Genomic DNA, 21,753 nt, shown 5'->3' with positions numbered 1-21,753 from the left:
ACAATCAAAAATTACATCGAGAGATTTAGAGTTAGTAATATATCATTATTATTTTTTTTAAACAGTTTTTAATTTTATATGTTACATAAATTCAATTAAATTACAATTATAATTAGTTCACATTTTTGGTTGGCTGTATTTATTTTTGTAATTTTTAATTCTTAATTGTTCTTTTTTTTATTTTAGTTAACATCTGAATTATATATCCAGGATTGTCTTGAATATTGTGATATTATTTATTATTATTTATTATTTTCTGTAATGCAATTAAATAACATTCTGGATTCATTACAAATCAACTGAAATATTGCAAGCCTTTTATTGTTTTAATATTGCTGATTATGGCTTCTTTTTTTCTTTTTTTACTTGGTCTGAGGAAATATTCTAATATTTTCAGATAGGATATTTGAGTTTTCTTAAGCTGTAAGCCATAATCAGCAATATTAAAATAATAAAAGGCTTGTAATATTTCAGTTGATTTGTAATGAATGCAGAATTTCTGACATTTTTGCTTATTTAATTTGCATTATAAAAAATAATGGACTTTATCACAATATTCTAATTTTCTGAGACAGTCCTGTATTAACTTTGCAGTAGAAATTTTCAAGTTTATTAATACTTTTTTTATTGCGTTTACTTTATGCATTAAATTCTGTATTGTATAATACAAATTCAAATTATTTTAATCCTTTTTATTTAAAAAAAAAATGTTAGCATTTAAATGATTTTAATTTGAATTTGACTGTTCCTTAATTGTTTTTGATTTAATGTGTCCAGTTTCAAGTCAATATTTTATTTTTTTTTGTCATTTAATTTTTTTGAATGCACTTTGTATTGCTGATGTTATCATTTCTGATGAATCAATAACTTCAATGTGGCTGTGTCGAGCGAATCGGAAACGTTTCCATGCAGTCCATTGAGCCGCTGTACCTAATCGAGTGTCCCTTAAGGACGATTTCTCTGCTTGCGTCATCGAAAGGCGTTCGTTGGAAATGCTTCATATCGGAGGAGGAGAGGACGAGTGTTTTTCTCTCGAAAAGTAGGAAGGCCCTCTTGGCTGAGGAGTGTGTGGGTGCGGGTGGGGGCGGGGCTAAGTAGTGGGACGCAGGGGGGGAGCTGACGTCGACTGCGAAAGTTTCTCATCTTCTCTCGTTGCTTGTCTGTCGCAGGATTCAGCGGCGAGTACGAGAGGAGCTGACGCCGACCCCGGCTTAACCAGGGTAAGTCGGGTCATGTGACCGCAAAGTCCCCCCCACTCTCCTTCTTTGTAAGAGGTGACTCAAGGGATTCTCGGGAGCGAGGGAGGTCAGACCAGGTGAGGGAAATGAAGGAACAGGTGTGTGTGTGCGTGTGTCTGGACTGATCAAGATTTGTTTTTTGTTCTTTTTCCCCTCATAAACTAAAAGCTAAAGAAAAAGAAAAATGTTCTACTTCTAAAATAAAGTCAAACTAAGGGTAAAATAACAATCACTAGTAAATCTAGGATGTAATAAAAAAATAACTAAAGAAAATGTAAAAAAAAATAAAAATAAAGGGAATATACTGCAACAAAAAAAAGAAAAATTACTCCAAACTGAAGTTAACCCTAAAATGAAAAAAAAAACCAAACGAAAGTAAAATAAAGTACAACTACTACAGTAAAAAGAAAAAAAAACCACTACCAATATAAATTAAATACTAGTAAAATAAAGAAATCTGAAATAAAATAAAATGACTACAAAATAAGATGAAATTGCTAAAATATGTAAAATTAAACTAATTAAAACCACCACAAAATAACATAGACATTACTACTTAAGTAGAGTAAAAATAGTATAAATAAATAAATAAATAAATAAGGGCACATACTGCAACAGAAAAAAAAAGCAAAACTGCTTCAAAATGAAGTTAACCTATTACTAAAATGAAGTAAACAAAGGTCAAATAAAGTATGACCACTACAGTAAAAAAATAAATAAAATAAAATAAAAATAACCACTACTTACATGAAAAAAAATACTAGTAAAATAAATAAATCTGAAATAAAATAAAATGACGACAAAATAAAATAAAATTGCTGAAATGTGTAAAATTAAGCCAATTAAAACCACCACAAAATAAAGTTGAAACTTCTAATTATGTATAGTAAAAATAAATAAATAAATAAATAAATAAATAAATAAATACACAAAAATAAAGACAACTTCTTAACTAGAATGTAGTAAAACCACGTCTAAAATTATTCCTAAAATAAAGGAAACAATTATATACAAAAAAAAAGAGGGAGGACTACTCAAGTACCGTTAGGGGAAAAAAAAAAAAAAAGAGTAAAACTACTACTAAAATGAAGCAAATAAAGAAAAGTTCAATTAGTTGAAAAATCGGTTGAAACTACTACAAGATAAAGTAAAAGTACTCTGAAAATGTAATAAAAGTAGTTGAAAAGTAAAGCGAAAGTAATGAGGCTCCAAAGATGGAAAGGTGAAAGGTCGTGAACCATCCTGCTGCATTTCCAGCTGTGTCGTTGTCGTCGTCATGACGACTGGTTCCACTTTGGAGTTTGAAACGTATCGGTCGCTAATTCCCGGCTAATCTTGTTAGCTTGTTAGCTGCTGCTGCTGCAAGGGTTCAACCATCCGTCCGTCCGTCTGCCCGCCTGTAAGCCGTCCAGACACTTATGTAACGCAGGTGTGTGTGTGTGTTGGTTGTCCAGACATGCTAAGGAAAGAGATCGAGTGTGTGTGTGTGTGTGTGTGCGCGGTCATTCCGGAAAATTCTCACCGAGTTGCGGATGAGCAGCTCGCGTTCATGTGCGGAACGCCGTCACCTCCGCTACAATATTTACACAGCGAATATTAATTCTGTGTGCAACTTGAAATCTGAACGCAGACTTAGAAGTTGTGGAATCCATATTCCTGGCTTGAAACCCTACTTTTTGTTTTGTTTTTAGCCCTAACCCAATTTTGAAAGCAGGACCAAGTCATGCAACCCGAATCCTGATTTCAACTCTACAGTGAGACTCTAACCATGTACCCTGTCTTAAAAAAGGGAATTTGAAACCCTAATCCTAACTTTAACATCCTAATAGTTTTCATTTCGTCAAGGAAAACCGACCAGCCATCCATTTTCTGTACTGCATACTCCTCACAGGGGTCGCAGCGGTTGCTGGAGCCTATCCCAGCTGGCTTCAGTAGGCAGTAGGCGGGGTACACGCCAGCCAATCGCAGGGCACACAGAGACGAACAACCATCCACACTTACAAGCACACCTCGGGACAATTCCAGCACCCAATGAACCTGCCATGCAAGTCTTTGGAATGTGGGAGGAGCCCGGAGTACCCGCAGAAGAGCCACGCGGGCACGGGGAGAACATGCAAACTCCACCCAGGAAGGCCGGAGCCCGGACTCGAACCCGAGTCCTCAGAACTGGGAGGCGGACGTGCTAACCACTCGCCTCACCGTGTCGCCCCAAGGAAAAATAAACCAAAATATTTTCGTCAACGCACATTTTTCACAGGACTAAAAGTTGACTAAACTAGACTAAAACCGTCATTAATAAACAATATCTGGGACTTAATATGGATGCATTTTCTTCGACTAATGAAGATGAGATGAAAATGTTCACTTATAATAAAAACTGGACTAAAATCTTTGGACATTTTAGTTCATGAACACAAAGATATGATTTTGTCAAATATTGTCTCTATTGCTAATCTGTCACTGTGACACGGTCATGCTATCAAATCTGCAGCTAGCGAGTGCTAATGTACAAAAAATATGGGATACACAGGAGGTGGAATCGCGGTGAAAGGTTAAAAAAGGTCAATTATAGTTATAACGTAACGTTAAACCAACGGGTATAACATTCCAACAATAATATTAATCCGACCGCTAATTAATGCTGGCTAACTTACTAGCTCATTGCATGGAGCTATCGCCAAGTTGTTCTTCATCATAAAGATGAGAGCAAATTTTGTGTGAAATACTTTCAGATCCAAAATATTCTACATAATCTGCTGACAAAAAAAGAATTTTATTTTTTTTTAAATTAAGGGGTTAAATGGTTGTCCTGACGAAAACTAGATTAAACCATTGATAAAGTTTGTTGACCAAATGATGTTTTCTTGGACTAAAATAAAGACTAAAATGCGAGATTTACAGTCGACTAAATAAAAACGGGATGAGGTTGACAAACTATAATAAAAACGAACAAGCATGATTGAAACTGGACTTAAACTCAGATGAAATTTAAAAAACATCCTAACCCTAATTTGAAACCCCGCCCTTGAAACCCTATTTTGAAACCTCATTTGAAAGAAATCCGGTTTTGCAACCCTATCCATAATTTTCAACCCTACTTTTCCATCCCAGCGAGCGAGCGAGCGAGCGTCTGGACGTGTCGGTGCGACGTCGCCGCCGAGGACGTGAATCACAAACGCTTCATATTTTATTGACGTGTGAAAAGTGCGGCGGAGGAAGAAGGGGGTGGGGTGAGGTCGGGTATGGGAGGAGCTGTGATGGGGAGGGGAGAGGGATGGCCGCCATGTCACCTGATCCCTGGATGATGATGATGATGATGATGATGTCACTCTTCCACACGCTCCCCCGGGAAGGAGGCGGAAGGCGTTCCCATTGATTTGTCTAAGAAAGGAAACCATTTTGTTGTTTGTGAACGTCGGGCGTCGGCCAATCAGAGCGTGACTTTCCTTGACAGACATTTTCCCTGACAAGTTGAAACACTTTTTTTTTTTTTTAAGGAGAAACCCTAGACTGAAAACTGAATTGCAAAACATCTTTGAAACCCTAACTTCACATTTGCATATTGAAACCATCATGTGATTTGAAACCGTACCTGTGGCAGTAAATGCCACCATGAAGTCCTACTTTGAAACACGAAACTTGGTTTGAAGGATGAATTTGAAACCCTAACCCGATTTTGAAGTTATAATTTGAAGCCCTAACCATACTTCAAAGCCTTTTTTTTTTTTTTTTTTAAAGCTTAACCCTGACTTGAGACCCTATCTTGAAATGCTCACCATGGCTTGAAACCCTACTGTGAAACTCTGACATTGGCTTAACTCCCTAACCTTGGCTCGAAACATTAATTTGAAAACCTAACCCTAACCTTGAAACCCTAACTGTGGCACATAACTCCAACTCTGACTTGAAACCCTACTTGGAGACTCTAATCTTGACTTGAATCCTTACCCCAGACTCAAAACCCTAACTTCGAGACCCCAATTCTGGCTTGAATCCTTATCCCTGACTTGAAACCCTACTTTGAAATTCTAACCTTGAATTGAAACCCTACTTTGAGACCCTAATCATGGCTTGAATCTCAATCCTCGGCTTAAAACTTGACTATGAGACGCCAACCCTTATTTGAAACCTTAACCTTACTTTGACAAGCTAACTGTGGCATAAAATTCCAACTCTGTCTTGGAACCGTACTTTGCTTGTAACCTTTACTCGAAATCCTGACTTCGCAATCCTTCACCCTGCTTGGAAACCTTTCGTTGAAGCCTTAACATTAACTTGACTCGCTAACCTTAACCCTGACTTGAAACCCTACTTTAAAACCTACAACCTCCATCCTCTGTCATAAATGTGTTAACGTTAATAACCGTTAGCATCCGTTAGCGTTACCGTTAGCATGCGACCCCCTTCAGGGGCTCGGCGGACTTTCCCCCGCTTTGGTGTGGCGACAGCCAAATTAAAAAGCCGTTAAGGACGAGCGGGAGAGCGAAGGAAAAAAAAAGAAAAAAGAAAAGCATCCGTCAGCCGTAAAGGGAGCGTCGAAGCATCGATCGCGAGCGGCGCGACAAAATGGCAGCTGTAAATCAATTTGATCTGCTGTGTTTTGTAATGAGGTTAATGCCACGTAATGGCCGAATGCCTTCATGCTTAAACGTGCCCTCCAGGAGGAGGAGAAGAAGAGCGGGAGGAGGAGGAGGAGGAGGAGGAGCGTCTTGTCTTTTGTCTTCATTTGTCACCCGTTTTCATTCACGAGCTTCTCGGCGCCTCATTGAGCTTCACTCGACTGAAATGTCCGTTTTGCTGCTGTAAATGTATTTATTTTCACGTGATACGTTTTATCCTGATAGATGCTTCTTGACCCCCCCCCCCCATTATTTGTTTCATTCACTTGACCAAACTACACGTTAAGTGTATTGCTGCCACAACAGAAAAGACAAAAAGAGTTCACATTTTGACGTGATCGGTTTCATCTTTTGTAATTTTGTCGCGTTTTAGCGTCATCAGTTTCACACGTTGTGATCATTTTCACCTTTTAAGGATTTTCATCTTTTAACTTGACGACTTTCACATTTTACCATCATTATCGCCACGTTTTACTGTGGTGTCGCATTTCGGCGTCATTCTCACATCACGTGATCATCGCCATCTAGTGGAAGAAAAAGGACCTCAACACAAATCAACATCACACTCGTTTTTTTTTTTATTATTTTTATTTTAACTCAATTTTATGACTTGTTATGAAATTACTGTATCTGACTAAAAGATGCAGCCATATTTCTATTAACATTTTTTTTCTCCACTTTTACGTTAACAAGAGTGAAAATTTAGAAAAAAAATAGTTTCTTTTACATTTATAACAGATAACAGAGTTAACTATTGAAGTCATGCGATTAATTATGATTAAAAATTTGAAACGCCTGACACCCCTAATTTAAGTACATTGAAACGTACGTGTATATATATATATATATATATATATATATATATATATATATATATATATATGTATATATGTACATATGTATATGTATATATAATATTATTAATTAATATAATTAATTAATATTAATGTAACTAAATTTTATGAATTATTATGAAATTACTGTATCTGACTAAAAGATGCAGCCATATTTCTATTATTATTTTTTTTTAACAAGAGTATGAAAATTCAGTAGCAAATATTTTATAGTACATTGAGAACCGATATAAAATTTGCAATTAATTGTGAGTTAACTATTGAAGTCATGCAATTAATTACAATGAAAATTTTTAATCGCCTGACATATTATTTTACTCATGTAACCGCTGTCAGATCATACTGGCTGTGGTAAAAAAATAAATATAAAAAAAAAAAAAAAAAAAAAAAAGACCAAAAGTGTTTTACTTGGAAAATAGCAAACGGGTGCGTGCGTGTGTTTGTGTGTGTATTTACGGTTTAGTCAATCAGGCGGTTGTTGGCAGTCACATGGACGATGATGATGATGATGATGACGACGATGATGATGATGATGATGATGATGAAGGTATGATTTTTGCCTGCCTGACTTGTTGGACACAAAGAAGCGCGCGCACACGAGGGGTGTTTCTCAAGCAGGGATGTCAACACTTGAAAAATCAATCACCATCTGGGCTCATTTGCTACTCGGGGGTGAGGGTGCGCGGGGGGGGTGCGCTTATGCTTCAATACGTACGCGCACGTGCGTCTCTCCCCTCCTCAGCTTTTTTTTTTTTTTTCCTATTTTTAAGCTGGCAGCTCTTGGCCACCCTCGCCATCCAAGCAGGTGCGCCCTCCTGGCACGCTTGGCGAGGCCTAGCAGGGGGTACACGGGGAGGATTTTTGAATTCATTTTTTTGCCTGCTGCCTTTCACGCACAAGCCGGCGAAGCGGGATGTTGCCGCGATGGCTACGCGCTTTTACGCAGCGGCACGGCATCACGATTGATGCCGAGAGTGTAAAAGAAAAAGTCACGATCATGTTATGCCAATAAAAGTTTATTTTATTTATTTTTTATTTTTTTTGGCAGTGTAGGAAGAGCTTATGCCGATGATTCATGTTAACTCATTTGCTCCCAAAAACGTATAAATACATTCTATTTTTAATGTTTTAAGTGGACCAAAGACGTATTTATACGTTTTTTATGTTTTTTTTTTTCTTTTATGCTAGAGCATACAGAAGGCTTTGATGCAGCCTCTCACCTGAACAGTTGAAGCGATGGTAGTTGTTACAAAAACGGCCAGCAGGTGGCATCAGAGTATAAGAGATCAAGTAGGGCCATGTTGAATAAAGCTGTTTTCCCCACAATTTTAAACAGATTTGTGAATAATGATGAAACTTAGCTTGCAAAACGGAAACAGGTAGATAAATCCTTTTTTTTTCCTGATGAAAGAAGAGACTAATCTGTCTTTTGGTAGGTTCCATGTTTTTATAGCAATAGAACACAATATTCTGTGGGCCTTGCAAAATCCAGTCAAACAGCTGGGAGTGATTGTACATGAAAAATAATGACATTACCAAATTCATTCTGGACAAAATATTAACTTTTCACTGCTGAAAATTGTTCAATGTGTCAAGTATCCATTAAAACAAACAAACAAAAAACTTTGTGTTACAGTTTGTACATTGCATGCCAGTCCATGGTGTACCTAATAAAGTGTCCGAAGCATATATTTTAATTAAGTCGACTTGCTACTCGTTAGCCGAGCATTTGGAACTTTTTTTTTTGACGCTATTAGCCGCATTTATGTGACACCTAATTATAGCCTGTGAGATACGGCTTACTTAAGGCAAAAAAAAAACATCCACGTTCGTTAGCCGCCGCATTGCTCCACCGTGAAAGACTTTTTTTTTTTTTTTTTGTATTTGTTACAAAAAGTGAAGCTGATGCGTGCGCGTATGCCGAGTATGTAGGTCACATGGCAGCGCCGTGCGATGATTGGACGTGGGCTTAGCTCGCTGTTTGTCGACTATTAAGCCAAATGTGCCGACTCAGCGCTCCTTTTTTTCACACAGCTGTGCCACTGAAAGGAGTGGGGGGGTGGGGGGGGTCACCTCACACACGCACACTCATAGAGCAAACTCTTTCACACTATTTCACACATCTTCCTATGTCAACCTGTTAGCGTAAAACGTCCGCGTTTCCTGGATAGAGACGCCGGCTGCGTTCCGGACGTCAACTCGATGACCTGACCTGACCTGACCTGACCTGACCTGACCTGACCTGCGGCGAGTGACGACAAATTTGGGTTGATCAGTTATGATGTGGAAATAACTGAAAAATGAAATGAAAAAAAAAAAAATTGATGGTTTACCGTGTTTATAAAAAGTTGAATCATATACCGGCGCAAACACGCCCACAAAAACTGACAGCTTGGAGCAAACTTGCACCTGATTTACCACACGTGGCAAATGGATTTGCGCCAACAACATGGATGACATCATCAGAAAGCGACGTTGGGCCGAGAGTAAGCGTTTAGAGCGCCATTAAGCTGTACAGTGTAATCAATACGAGACGCTGACCAATCAGTCATCAACAAGTTTTACCCCAGCTTCGAATGCCAGAAGAATTTTGTGAGAAAATCAACAAAATTGCGCTTGAATGCCAAAAAAAAAAAAAAAAAAAAAAAACTCCCATGAATCGTTCCCGTATTTGCAAGTTAACAGCAATCGAGACGTGCGTGTGCGTGTGTTTAACTAAAGTTTTGCATTGATCGCTGGGGCCCTAAAGCTATTATCATGATCTAATTAGCTTGAACATACGTCTGTGTCACGGCCCGGTGCAAGGCTGACTCGTCCCCGATTCCACGCTGTCACTGCCTAAGTGCTAAAGATAGCGCACACGCGCACACACACACACAGCGTTTGGACATTCACATGTCGTGAAAAGAGAAGAAAGTGTGACGTTTGGTCATAAGTATTGGGACATCAATGGGAAAAATTGGGACACTTACAACCGCAGAGACGGCGAGGAAAAAAAAATAATGTGGAGTTTGGACAAAAGTATTGAGACATCAACAGCAAGTGAAAATTGAAGACAATTTGAAGGTTCGACAAAAGTATTGGGACACCTACCGTAAGGTATAAATATATATTTTATATTATGTTATATTTTAAATATTTTAAGTGTCCCAAAGACGTATTCATACTTTTTTTTTTAAATGTAGCATATTGCATTCACTTGAAAAAGAAGAAGAAGAAAAAAAACAAAAACTCTATTTTTTGGGGGGAGCTTTTTTGTTTTTGTTTTTTTTTTTCTGTTTTTTTTAATATATTTGTTTCTCCTGTTTTTCTGATTATTTTTTCTACCTGTTTTCTGAATATTTTTCCCCGTTTTTTTTTAATCATTTTTTTCTGACAGAAAAAAAATATTCAGTAAAACAGAAAAAAATTCAAAACAACATTTTTCTTATTTTTACCTATTTTTTATATATATATATATATATATATATTTGTTTTATGACAGAAAAAATCAGTAAAACAGAAAAAATATTACAAAAGAAAAAAAATACTTTTTTAAAAAATATTTTTTCTCCTGTTTTTCTGATTATTTTTTCTTCTTGTTTTCTGAATATTTTTCCCTGTATTTTTAATCATTTTTTTCTGACAGAAAAAAATATTCAGTAAAACAGAAAAAAATTCAAAAAAACATTTTTCTTATTTTTACCTATTTTTTTTTATATATTTGTTTTATGACAGAAAAAATCAGTAAAACAGAAAAAAATATTACAAAAGAAAAAAATACTAGTTTTTTTTTTTAAATATTTTTTCTCCTGTTTTTCTGATTATTTTTTCTTCCTGTTTTCTGAATATTTTTCCCTATTTTTTTAATCATTTTTTCTATGACAGAAAAAAATATTTAGTAAAACAAAACAAAATCCCAAAAACATTTTTCTTAATATTTTTACCTATCTTTTTAAGTTGTTTTATGACAGAAAACAAATCAGTAAAACAGAAAAAATATTATGAAAGAAAAAAAAATACTCAAAAAAAAACAAAAACAAAGCTCCCCCAAAAAATGACTCCGAAAAACAGGATTTTTTTGTTTTTTTTCCCTTCAAGTGAATGCAATGCGCTTCGGTAAAAGTCTAAGCTTAAAAAAAGACCTTCAGTGCGCGTCGTCCATTAGCATTGATGCTAAATTTAACACACCTCATTGATTACGTGCTCCTTATCTGGGCTGCCCGCTCGAGTCTGTATTATTTCCCAGCATGATTAGCGATGGCGTGCTAGGCCAGCACAGTGGGTGGCGCACACACCCCATCACGCACACACACACACACACACACATGCGCACGGGCTGATTAGAACTTCACCTGCACGCTTTCCGTATTTCCTTGTGTGGAAAAAGCGGGAAGGAAAGCACCGAGTTGGTTCCCTCGCTCGGCCCCGCCCACCCCGCTTTTGATTGATATGTGAAATCCGTCTCCCTCGGCGGTCGCTGTGTGTGCGTGTGAAAGGTGCTCATTGTGAAGTGGAGACCACTTTGTCAGGAAACAATCGTGGAAAGCCTTAAAAAAAAAAGATACAGCCTCTTCATTGTGCCGGAACTTTAATTTTGCGTGTGAGGTCATTTTAATCCTGATGAATTTTCATAGCGGCGGCGGCGGCGGCGGCTAAGAGTTCAATGGGCCGCCCCCACGAAAGGACGCGGAAGAATGGGGAAAGCCACCCACGGGCCCCGGCGACAAGGCCCGCCGCACTTAAGAGCGGAGGGCCGGGAAGCGACGTTCCTTTTGTCCCGCTTAAATGCGTCGCCACAAAAGACGATTCCTCCTCAATGAAGCCCCGAGTCGGCTTTTTTTCAAAACCGACCGCCGCCCGTCCACCAGATCGTCGGCCAGGATAAACATCATCCAAATCTCCAACACAACTTTTTTTTTTTTTTTTTCCATCCATATCGAGTTTATGATACGCAGCTTGTATCGAACTGTTGAATGTGGGAAGTGTAAAAAAATAAAAAAAAAAGAAATATTAAGCTTACCATAACATATGACCTGCGATTGACTGGCGAGCAGTTCAGGGTGTACCCCGCCTACTGGCCAAAGCCAGCTGGGATAGGCTCCAGCACCCCCCGTGTCACTTGTGAGGAGTAAGCGGTCAAGAAAATGGATGGATGGATAACGTGACATTATTCTTGTATCTACGGAATGCATTCATTTTATTGACAACAGAAAAGAAATATTTATTTTGTTTTTTAATCTTCACATCAACTCATTTGCTCCCAGAAACATTTAAATACGTTCTATTTTACATGTTTTAGGTGTCCAAAGACAACGGTTGAAAAAAAATAAAAAAAAATAAAAAGAGGTAGTTATTCCAAAAACGGCCAGCAGATGGCAGCTGAGTATAAGAGATCAACCAGGGCCATGTTGGGTAAAAAAAAAAAGCTAAAATACTCACAATTCTAATTAGATTTGTGAATAACGATGAATCTCAGCTATATTCGAATGCTAATTGCTGCAAAATAGAAATGTACTTTCTTTTTTTTCCCTGATGAAAGAAGAGACTTTAATCTTTATTTCGTAGGTGCCATGTTTTAATAGCAATAGAACACAATATTCTGTGGGCCTTGCGAAAATCAGTCAAAATCCAGTAAAACAGTCGGGAGTGAAGGTGATTTTCTTTTGTGAGTTCATTTAATTTTATATTTATAAATATAGTATGTTTATCGTGTCACTTTTTCAGACTATTTTCATATTATTTAGAACTTTATTCTCATGTAATCAGGGTTTGTAAATAACTAAATGTCTAATAGTTAAAAAAAAAATCATTAGCTTTACTTCAATTAATTTTGTTAGCTACACTAGCATAATAAGTTGATGCAACTTTTTAAACATGTTTTATAAGTAGTTGTTGTACTTGGCTATCAAAATGAAAGTAGTAGAACTGCTAACATAAGAATATTGAGTGAAGTCAACTTTAGCGCTAGCGGATCAGCTAACATAGCTTGTTTATTTGTCCCCAAATAGTGTCGAGTTGATTATTTGTTTTCCCCGCCGATTCCGCATATTCGAAACTTGAGCAAGTTTTCCAGATTGTTGGTCAGTTTTGGGGCAAACATGTTTTCTGGCGTCTCATTAGCATCGGGGGCTAAATGTGAAGCGCGTGGTCTCGTTTTGGGACCGCGGCGGGGTGCGAGCGTGATTGATAATGCTTATTTATGTAGCATGTAGCTGAGAGCAGCGGGGGGTCCTGGCTGGCTTGCCATCCTTCACGAGAGCGTCGTCGTTTTTTCTCATGAGGATTTTTCTCCCGCCCCTCTTTGCGCTTACGGTGAAAATAAACGTGTTGTTTTTGATCATGCCCCCAAAAAATAACGACGTCGGAGTCGGCGGCCACGAGATGGAGCGTGGCACTTTCTGGTTCGCCGGCCATTCTGCTCGCCAGCCAAACGATAAATAAAAACAAACCGTTTTCTTCATCCACTTCCTGTTTTTTTTCCTGCAAATGTAAGCGGTTTTAATCCTAACATGAAGATATTAAAAAATAATATTTAAGAGCTGTTTTGCCAAATAAAAAGAAAAAGTTTTTGCTATCATGATAATGTAGAATAAAATTAAAATAATGTGGATTTATCTTGAGTTAAAATATGAAACGGTACAAATATATTTTAAAGGTGATTTTTTTTTTTTCAAATTACTTTAGCAAAATATAGTAGTGAAAACTAAAAAAAAATGAATTTGTATTGTAAGTTATTCACTTATCTCTAGCTAGTTAGAAAAATGTGTTCATGTAAATTATAATAATCTGGATTTACTGTATCTTGTGAGTTAAAATTAAAATATAAAATAATCAAAGTACATTTTAAAATATTTTTTTTATCTAATTAATCAAATCCAGCAAACTGTAGTCATGAAACTAAAAGATGAATTTGTCTTCAGTTCTCGTCACTAATTAAAATGTTTTTTTTACTTCTTAATAAAATAATGAAAAATGCATTCTAAAATTAAAACAGAAAATTTGAATTGTAAAATGTAGACAGTAATACAAATAAAATAGATTTTCTTTGTCATGTAGTAGTTCAGTCTATCATGTATCTTGAGTAATAAAATCAATATTTAAAAAAGTTCCAAAACTTGTAAAAATAACTAAATAAAACCATTCATTACTTTTAAATTTGACGAAGTTATAATAAAAATGGAACCTTGTACATAATCTGAATGTATTGCTGCAGATACCTCAAGTGAGTTCAGGCTGTACATACATACATATTTATTTATGTTCATATGTTATGTTGACATGTTCAATAAACTTCAAACTACATACAGAACATGTCGTATCTCCATCATGTAATGCTTCATATCAGGATAAATAGTGTCAAATTGTCCTCAGTGTGTGAGTGCGATGTGTGTTAAATGAAGGCCGGCGGGGTGGGGGGGTTTCGGGGGCGTGTTCATCTTAAATTGACCTTGTGAACCGTGGAGGTCGACCGTAGCGACGGCGACGGCGGCTGGCGAACTGGCCGTGAGGCTCCACGTTTGCGTGACTAAAGACGCACAATTAAGGCGGGCGTCTCGCTCCACGCTTTGTTGTCGCCGCTTCGAGTGCGCCGCTAATAGCCGGCCGGGAGGGCGGGGGGGTTTGGGGAGGGGGGTGCCTGTTAGCGCTGGTGGCTAAAAAGCATCATTAGGATTCTCTTCCTCCTCTGTATGGAACTCTGGTATATTTAGTCGTTGTCCGTTTTCAATTCTGAATTTCAATTTAATCACGTTTCTTTTTAACCATTCAAATCCAGGGGAGCCCTTTAGTTAAAGACATACAATTATGAAATGTGACATTTTCCGTCCTCATAATCCATGTAACAAAACATCTTCCAACCCAAAAGCTGTGCTGATCTCAATAACAAAACGATGCAACACTGCCATCTACAGGGAACTATGAGCCAATGCAGCAGGTTTACAAACTTGAGTTAGCAAGGCGTACGAAGGTCGCATACAGCAAAACCTCACACACGGGCCTGTATATATGACTGGATAGCCGATAGGCGCCAGTTCAAGCCGTTGACGTCACAGGGCGGCCATCTTGCTACTCCCACCTCGCGAGCAGACTATTTTATAAACTGGTATACGGTATACGACGTACAGATGAGACATATACAGCTCGTAGGCAGTTAGTATAAGGCCGGGGACGGGGACGGGGACAGGGGGGATTGTGACGGTGGTCACTATTTTTAACAAATTAAAAAAAAATAAAAAATTAACAAGTGCACGGACAGTATGTGACCTGCTTTTTCTTTTATCGCTCAGTCTGAAGTCCTCTTGTTTATGTTTAATAAATTTAAAACACCATGAATCATGCTTTTTCTACTAAGTACTGTCCCAAATATTCTCCAATTTCGATACTGCAAATGTATGTATCGGATCGTATGCCGAGAAACGTTTCTTGCGAGGAGCAATATGGCGGCCTTGAGACCTCAAAAGTCCAGTCACGTATATCTCGAGATCAGTGACCTCACATCACCTTCCCTGCCTCTTCTTCTCGCCAATAATTCAGCTTCTTCTGCATCCGGTCAGCTCAGTGCTGCCAGACATGTTTGTGGCATAATGTGGTACTACACCCAAGTTGCGCAATTTGAAATTCGAACTTGTCTGTATACTACAAACTGCCACAGGATAATTGGTGATATCATGCAGGTTCACTGTAACTGGAACTGTTCATCCTCATTTCATTTTTTTTTTTTCTGATTATTTACGTATCGCGTGCAAACGTCGTCTTCTATCTTTTATTCTGCTGGGCGGGTGTCCCTCGCCAGCGCAATCAGCCGCTTTGTGGAGGATGACGCACACTTATTTTTTTATTTTTTTTTCACCATTGTGACCGGTTGTCAATGGGACCCTCTCTCTAAGCACCACCACCCGCCCTTACCCCCCTTTGCCGCACCGCTTAATGCTAGCGCTAAATGCATCATTAGACAGCTAGGCTGCTGTGAAAGTGGTGGGACAATGGTGGGGTAAACAAACCAACAGGAAGTAACACACACACACACTCAAAATGGCTTCGCCATGGCGTGTGGAGATCTTCCGTGCGGCGTGATGGCGTGGAAAAAAGTTTATTACCTCCCACAAGGACGCCGTTGTTGTTGTTGTTGTCGTCTATTTGCAGAAATCAAAGGTCTCTCTGTTAGCTCACCCCCCGTTGCCCCCCTTAACCGCCATCACCCCCACTCACCCTTTTGTTTGATTCCTTTCTCTCTTTTTTTTTCCGTTTTTGCATACGTGACACCGCCACACACGCAACCGCTTTGTCTTTCCACAAAGTGCACCAAAGGTTGATTATTTGTTTTAACCTTTCACAAGCAACAGTGGCGAACTTGTTTTTACGCTCGTCTGACAGCTAACAATGTTAGCATACGGACGCACCTTCACATGACCTCGAGACTGACTGTTTTTTTTAATTGTATACTATATTTGATTTGAACCGATGTTCGTCCCCAAATGACAATGACATCGTTATTTATTGATCCTCATGATCAAACAAAGTTTCAAACCATCAACCTCTATTAAAATAATACAATTATTTTTATTGACAGATATTGGGTAGATATCGATGGATGGGTGGATGGATGGATGGATGGTAGACAAACATGGATGGTTGGATGGAGGGATGGACGGACAGACAATCATGGATGGACAAGATGGATGGATGGACAGACAGACAATCATGGATGGACAAGATGGACGGAGGGCTAGACAAACATGGATAGATGGATGAACAGACAGACAATCGGATGGCTGGATGGACTGACAGATAATCATGGATGGATGGATGGATGGATGGATGGACAATCATGGATGGATGGACGGACAGAGGGCTAAACAAACATGGATGGATGGACGGACGGATAGACACTCATGGATGAATGGACAATCATGGATGGATGGACGGATGGACGGACGGACAATCATGGATGGATGGACGGATGGACGGACAGACAATCATGGATGGATGGATGGATGGATGGACTATCATGGATGGATGGATGGATGGATGGACGGGTGGACAATCATGGATGGATGGACGGACGGATAGACACTCATGGATGAAGGATGGATGAATGGACAATCATGGATGGATGGACGGACGGAGAGCTAAACAATCATGGATGGATGGATGGATGGACGAACAATTATGGAGGGATGGATGGACGGACGGACAGACACTCATGGATGGATGGATGGATGGATGGACGGACAATCATGGATGGATGGATGGATGGATGGACGGGTGGACAATCATGGATGGATGGACGGATGGACGGACGGACAATCATGGATGGATGGACGGACAGACAATCATGGATGGATGGATGGATGGATGGATGGATGGACTATCATGGATGGATGGATGGATGGATGGATGGATGGATGGATGGACTATCATGGATGGATGGACGGACAGAGGGCTAAACAAACATGGATGGATGGATGGATGGACGGACGGATAGACATTCATGGATGAAGGATGGATGAATGGACAATCATGGATGGATGGACGGACGGAGAGCTAAACAATCATGGATGGATGGACGAACAATTATGGATGGATGGATGGACGGACGGACATACACTCATGGATGGATGGATGGACGGACAATCATGGATGGATGGATGGATGGATGGAACATGCCCTGTGCATTTGGTTCCTATAGGTTTTCTGATGATGTCATTGTAATCCTCACCAGACTACAATACTTGCATTTGTTGTTATGGTACAGTGTGGTTGTTTTTTATTATTTATTTTAATGGGGGGGCCTGCAAGGTGGGTTGTGCCCCTAACAGCCGGGCTAAATGGATCTTATTTCGCCAGGCGTCAACACGCGTACGAGGCTGCACGCGTCATTACTTTGCACTCAAACGTGTTGATGGATGGCGAGTCCGGCGGAGGTGCGCGCGCGGACCCTCGCCGAACACGCCGCTTGAGTTACACCCAAAACCTCCTCGCAGACGTCCGCCCCAAACAACAAAACTAGCGCTTTGGTTCTGCAAATAATGGACAAAAAAACGTTCTATTTCACATTCTTTCCTCTACGAATTGACTGCGTTGAAATCTCGCAAGGTTCGATGAAGTCTCGCAAGATTTTTATTTTTTTTTTGGTCAACATCAAAGACAATTTTTGTCTTCAGTCAACCGAGTGTACAATTTTGTAAAAAAATCACAGACAATAGTGTCTTTCTTTGTTATTCAATCAATGGTTGAAGCAATGTAGGAGTTTTTGTGTAATGATTTATTTGTATCGTTATTTTTTTTATTCATTATAATTTGTTTTTTTCTACTGTGTATTTTCAGTGAATATTTTGTGTAATATTTTAATATTTTTGCCATTTTTTTTTAGCATATAATGTATGTTTTTGTCTGATTTTGTTTCTCCTATTTTTGTCTTTTTTTTTCCGGCCTAATGTATTTGTATTTTTGACCGATTTGTGTTTTTATATATATATTTTGTTAGACAAGTTTTGAATTATTGGAGTTTTGAACAACTGGGCCCTGTTTTTTTTGTTTTTTTTTGTTTTTTGATGTGGCAGCGCTATAACAAATATGAAATATGTAAATAACGGCGGCTGTAACCCGGCTTGTCAATGATCACACCTCGTAGCAGATCACATTACGGACGCCATTTTGTCACTCTTTGCTTTGGATCGCTCGTGATGGTGGCGGGCGTGTGCACACGTGCGCGCGCGCGCGTGCGTTAAATTGCGTTTGGACTCAGGTCTCCCTCCGCCGCCGCCGCCGCCGCCGCCGCCGTCGTGCGTTTTGGACAGGAAGGCGACGTTGATTGGCTTTGTTCAGTCTTCCTGGCAGCCGACAACCAGCTGACATCTGTTCCCTCCTAACCACTCAGACTTATCTCCATCGGGGAACGCGTGCGCGCACGCACGCACGCACATGCTGTCGCACACACAGTGGATATAAAGCATGACATTCGCATTGTTTTTTTTTTGGGGGGGGGGGCAGATTTTGTGTAGCTGGAAGGAAGCTTGGCGGCGTGATTGTGCCAAAAAGCTTATTGCATTGCTAATTAAAACATTACTATCACAATGATAAGAATAATAAGAATACTGATAATCACGATGATGACGATGATGATGATGATGATACAGTTGATGTTGATGAACTTGTACAGGCAACAACAACATTTCCGGTTCAAACAGACAGCTTGAATGGGCCAACTCCATTTTTGGTCATTTTGGAGGCGTGTCATTTCAAGTTTTCAGACCTGCAATAAAACCTGGTGGGATTTGTTTATTAGGGGTGTCACGATAACGGCAACATCGTGATTAGGACTGTGATGATACATCGATATCGCGATAAATCGTGATACTTTGTCTCCCGATAGATTATCGATACGCTTACGCAAGTATCGCGATATTTGATGTTAATGTACAGCCACTATAACGGCTCCACTTATTGAGCAATTACTTGGCGGGCCACTAGGGGGAGCGCCTCAGAAGAGTGGCAGGTAAATGGACAGAAGTCTTCAGGCAAAGAAGACTCAAGACTCAAGAGATTAGTTTTATATTAGCATATATACACACATATATATATATATATATATATATATATATATATATATATATATATATATATATATATATATTTTATTATTATTATTATTATCATTATCGTTGATTACCTGAGCAATATATTGCTAATCACGGTATCGTCATATCGCAAGCTAATTGTTATCGTGAGCAAATCGTATCGTATCGTGAGGTACCTCAGACGTTCCCGCCCCTAATCGTGATATCGCGATATTAAAACTGCCACAATATATCGTCTTCATCATTTCATGATAGTAAAAGCAGCACATCTGTTCAAAAAGTTGCGTTGATTTCCATTGGTGCAGTCTGCACCTCTGGTGGCTAGTTTTTTTGTTTTTGTTTTTTTTTTTGTTTTTTTTAGTGCAGTTTAATTTTCACAAGGCATGTTTTGGCCCTTCTATGTTTAAAATCCACGCTAAGTTCACGAGTTTTCATGCTTTTGTTAACATAAAAGTGGGAAAAAATGTTAAACGAAAAGAAAGATTGCTGCATCTATTAGTCATTGATGCAGTAATTTCAGAATTCATAAAATTGTGTTAAATTATGGTCTCAGTTTTGCACTAATGAACTCACCAAAGTGCTGAGTGGAGTAATGGACGGCCCTCTATAGGCAAAATTGGATTGAAAACTTTTTGCTGTAGGCAAGTAACTTCATTATTAATTTAAACATTTCTGCTCTTCTGATTGACATGTTTTTTTTTTTTGTTAAACCTTGCTTTTAATGGTATCACTTCTCCTTGCAAAGAGTGAACGCAACGTCAGGTATGACTTGACGACTTTGGACGCTTTTCACCAAAATTCAGACTTCAAGGGCATGGGAATTTTTGAGGTTCCACTGTATTAATAAGACTGCGTGTGCGTGCGTTTAGTGCAGACGTGTGGAATGTGAAGGGAGAGTGGCATCGACGCACGTGTTTTTTGCCTCACTTCAAAAATACTGGGCAAGAAGACAGTGGCAAAAAAAAAAAAAAAAGTTTAAATTGGCGCGAAATTAATAAAATGTCAAATTGAAATAAAAGGGAAATTGTAGTTCAAATTAATTAAATACAAATAATTATAAAAAACAAAAACAACATATGAATAAAATAGATTAAAATAACGTTTGAATGACAATAAATGGGAAAATATAAATTATGATAACCTGCAAAATAGACAAAATTATATTAAAAATATAAACACATGCATATACATAATATAAATACATAAAAAATGTAAACTACATGCAAATGATCCTAAGGATACAATAAAAATAAAGGTCAATTTTAAAAAATAAGATATTATTTACAACAATTTACAACAGAAATTAAAGTAATATTTAAATAAAGAAATAAATTACTGATGAAATAAAATAAATATAATAGTCAAATTTAAAAATAAAGTTAATAATAATAATAATTATTATAATAATTATATATATATATATATATATATATATATATATATATATATATATATATATATATATATATTAATATAAAATAGGTTACATATTCTGATATATATAAATTTAGATAACGAAATTGAATATCTAATCGTGTGTATGTAATGTAATTAATAACAATCTAAATAAAGTAATAAAAAGAAAAACTAAATAGAAATGAAATAACTAGATAGAAATGATATGAACATAATTGCAAAATAAAAACTAAAACGTGAATTAAAAACATTTAAATAACATTTAAATAAAAAACTAGACAATATAAAATAATTAAAATCTAAATAATAAATATTAAAGGAATACCCACAATCACGCATGAACGTATGTGAGAAACGCTTGTAAGAAATGAGCTTCGGCTGTGGTTGCTGAGAAATGAACATTTTTTTTGCTTGTCTTTTTTTTGTTGCAATTACCCACAAAACACCAGATTAAGTCTGTGTGTGTGTGCGCGCGCGCACATATGGGCACAAGCGTGCATGCGTGCGTGCACACGAGGCGAGCAGGTGGCGGCCATATTTGAAGACGACAGTAGGGGTCTGACCCATGCCAGGCCCAATAAAGCGGCCTTGTGATGGAGCTTATGTGACACACCGTCCCCGGGGCCGGCGGGTCCCTCGCTCCCCCGCGCGCGCACATGTCTCACACGCACACGTCACACATGACGCCGCCTCGGCGTTGGCGATCTCCGCCCACCTCTTTTGTCAAACGTCCGATGATGGCAGCGTACGTTTGTGTGTGCGCGCCACACTTGACAATGTTACTCAATGTGCTGAAAATTAATACATCCAACTTAATGAGCCAATGGAACAGGAAGTGAGCCTTACGTGAAAACAAACGCCGTTGTCGCGGAATGTGTAAAAAAAAATAAAAAAAAAATTAAAAAAAATGCCATTTTGTTCCCTCATTAGCAAATGAAGCGTGTGTGCTAGCCAATGTTAGCATTAGCTGTGTCTTAGCATTAGCGGCATTGTAGCCTGTTTTGTGTATGTATAGTGGATAGAAAATGTCTACATACATGTGAAAAGCACACTGGAACAATTTTGA

General features: G+C 38.3%; 1 protein-coding gene across 3 annotated transcripts in view; it reads left to right on the top strand.

The window, feature by feature from the left end:
• znf536 (zinc finger protein 536) overlaps positions 1–21,753 on the top strand; it is a 288,563-nt gene that overhangs the window by 89,633 nt on the left and 177,177 nt on the right. For all 3 annotated transcript variants that reach the window (XM_077520264.1, XM_077520263.1, XM_077520262.1), the window contains one exon: positions 1,170–1,220. The gene's annotated coding sequence lies outside the window, so the exon portion shown is untranslated. The remainder of the gene's footprint in view (positions 1–1,169; positions 1,221–21,753) is intronic.

The sequence above is a fragment of the Festucalex cinctus genome, chromosome 4, assembly GCF_051991245.1.
Source record: "Festucalex cinctus isolate MCC-2025b chromosome 4, RoL_Fcin_1.0, whole genome shotgun sequence".
Classification (NCBI taxonomy): domain Eukaryota; kingdom Metazoa; phylum Chordata; class Actinopteri; order Syngnathiformes; family Syngnathidae; genus Festucalex; species Festucalex cinctus.
Note: the sequence above shows the minus strand (reverse complement) of the source record. Positions and strands in the feature narration are given on the sequence as shown.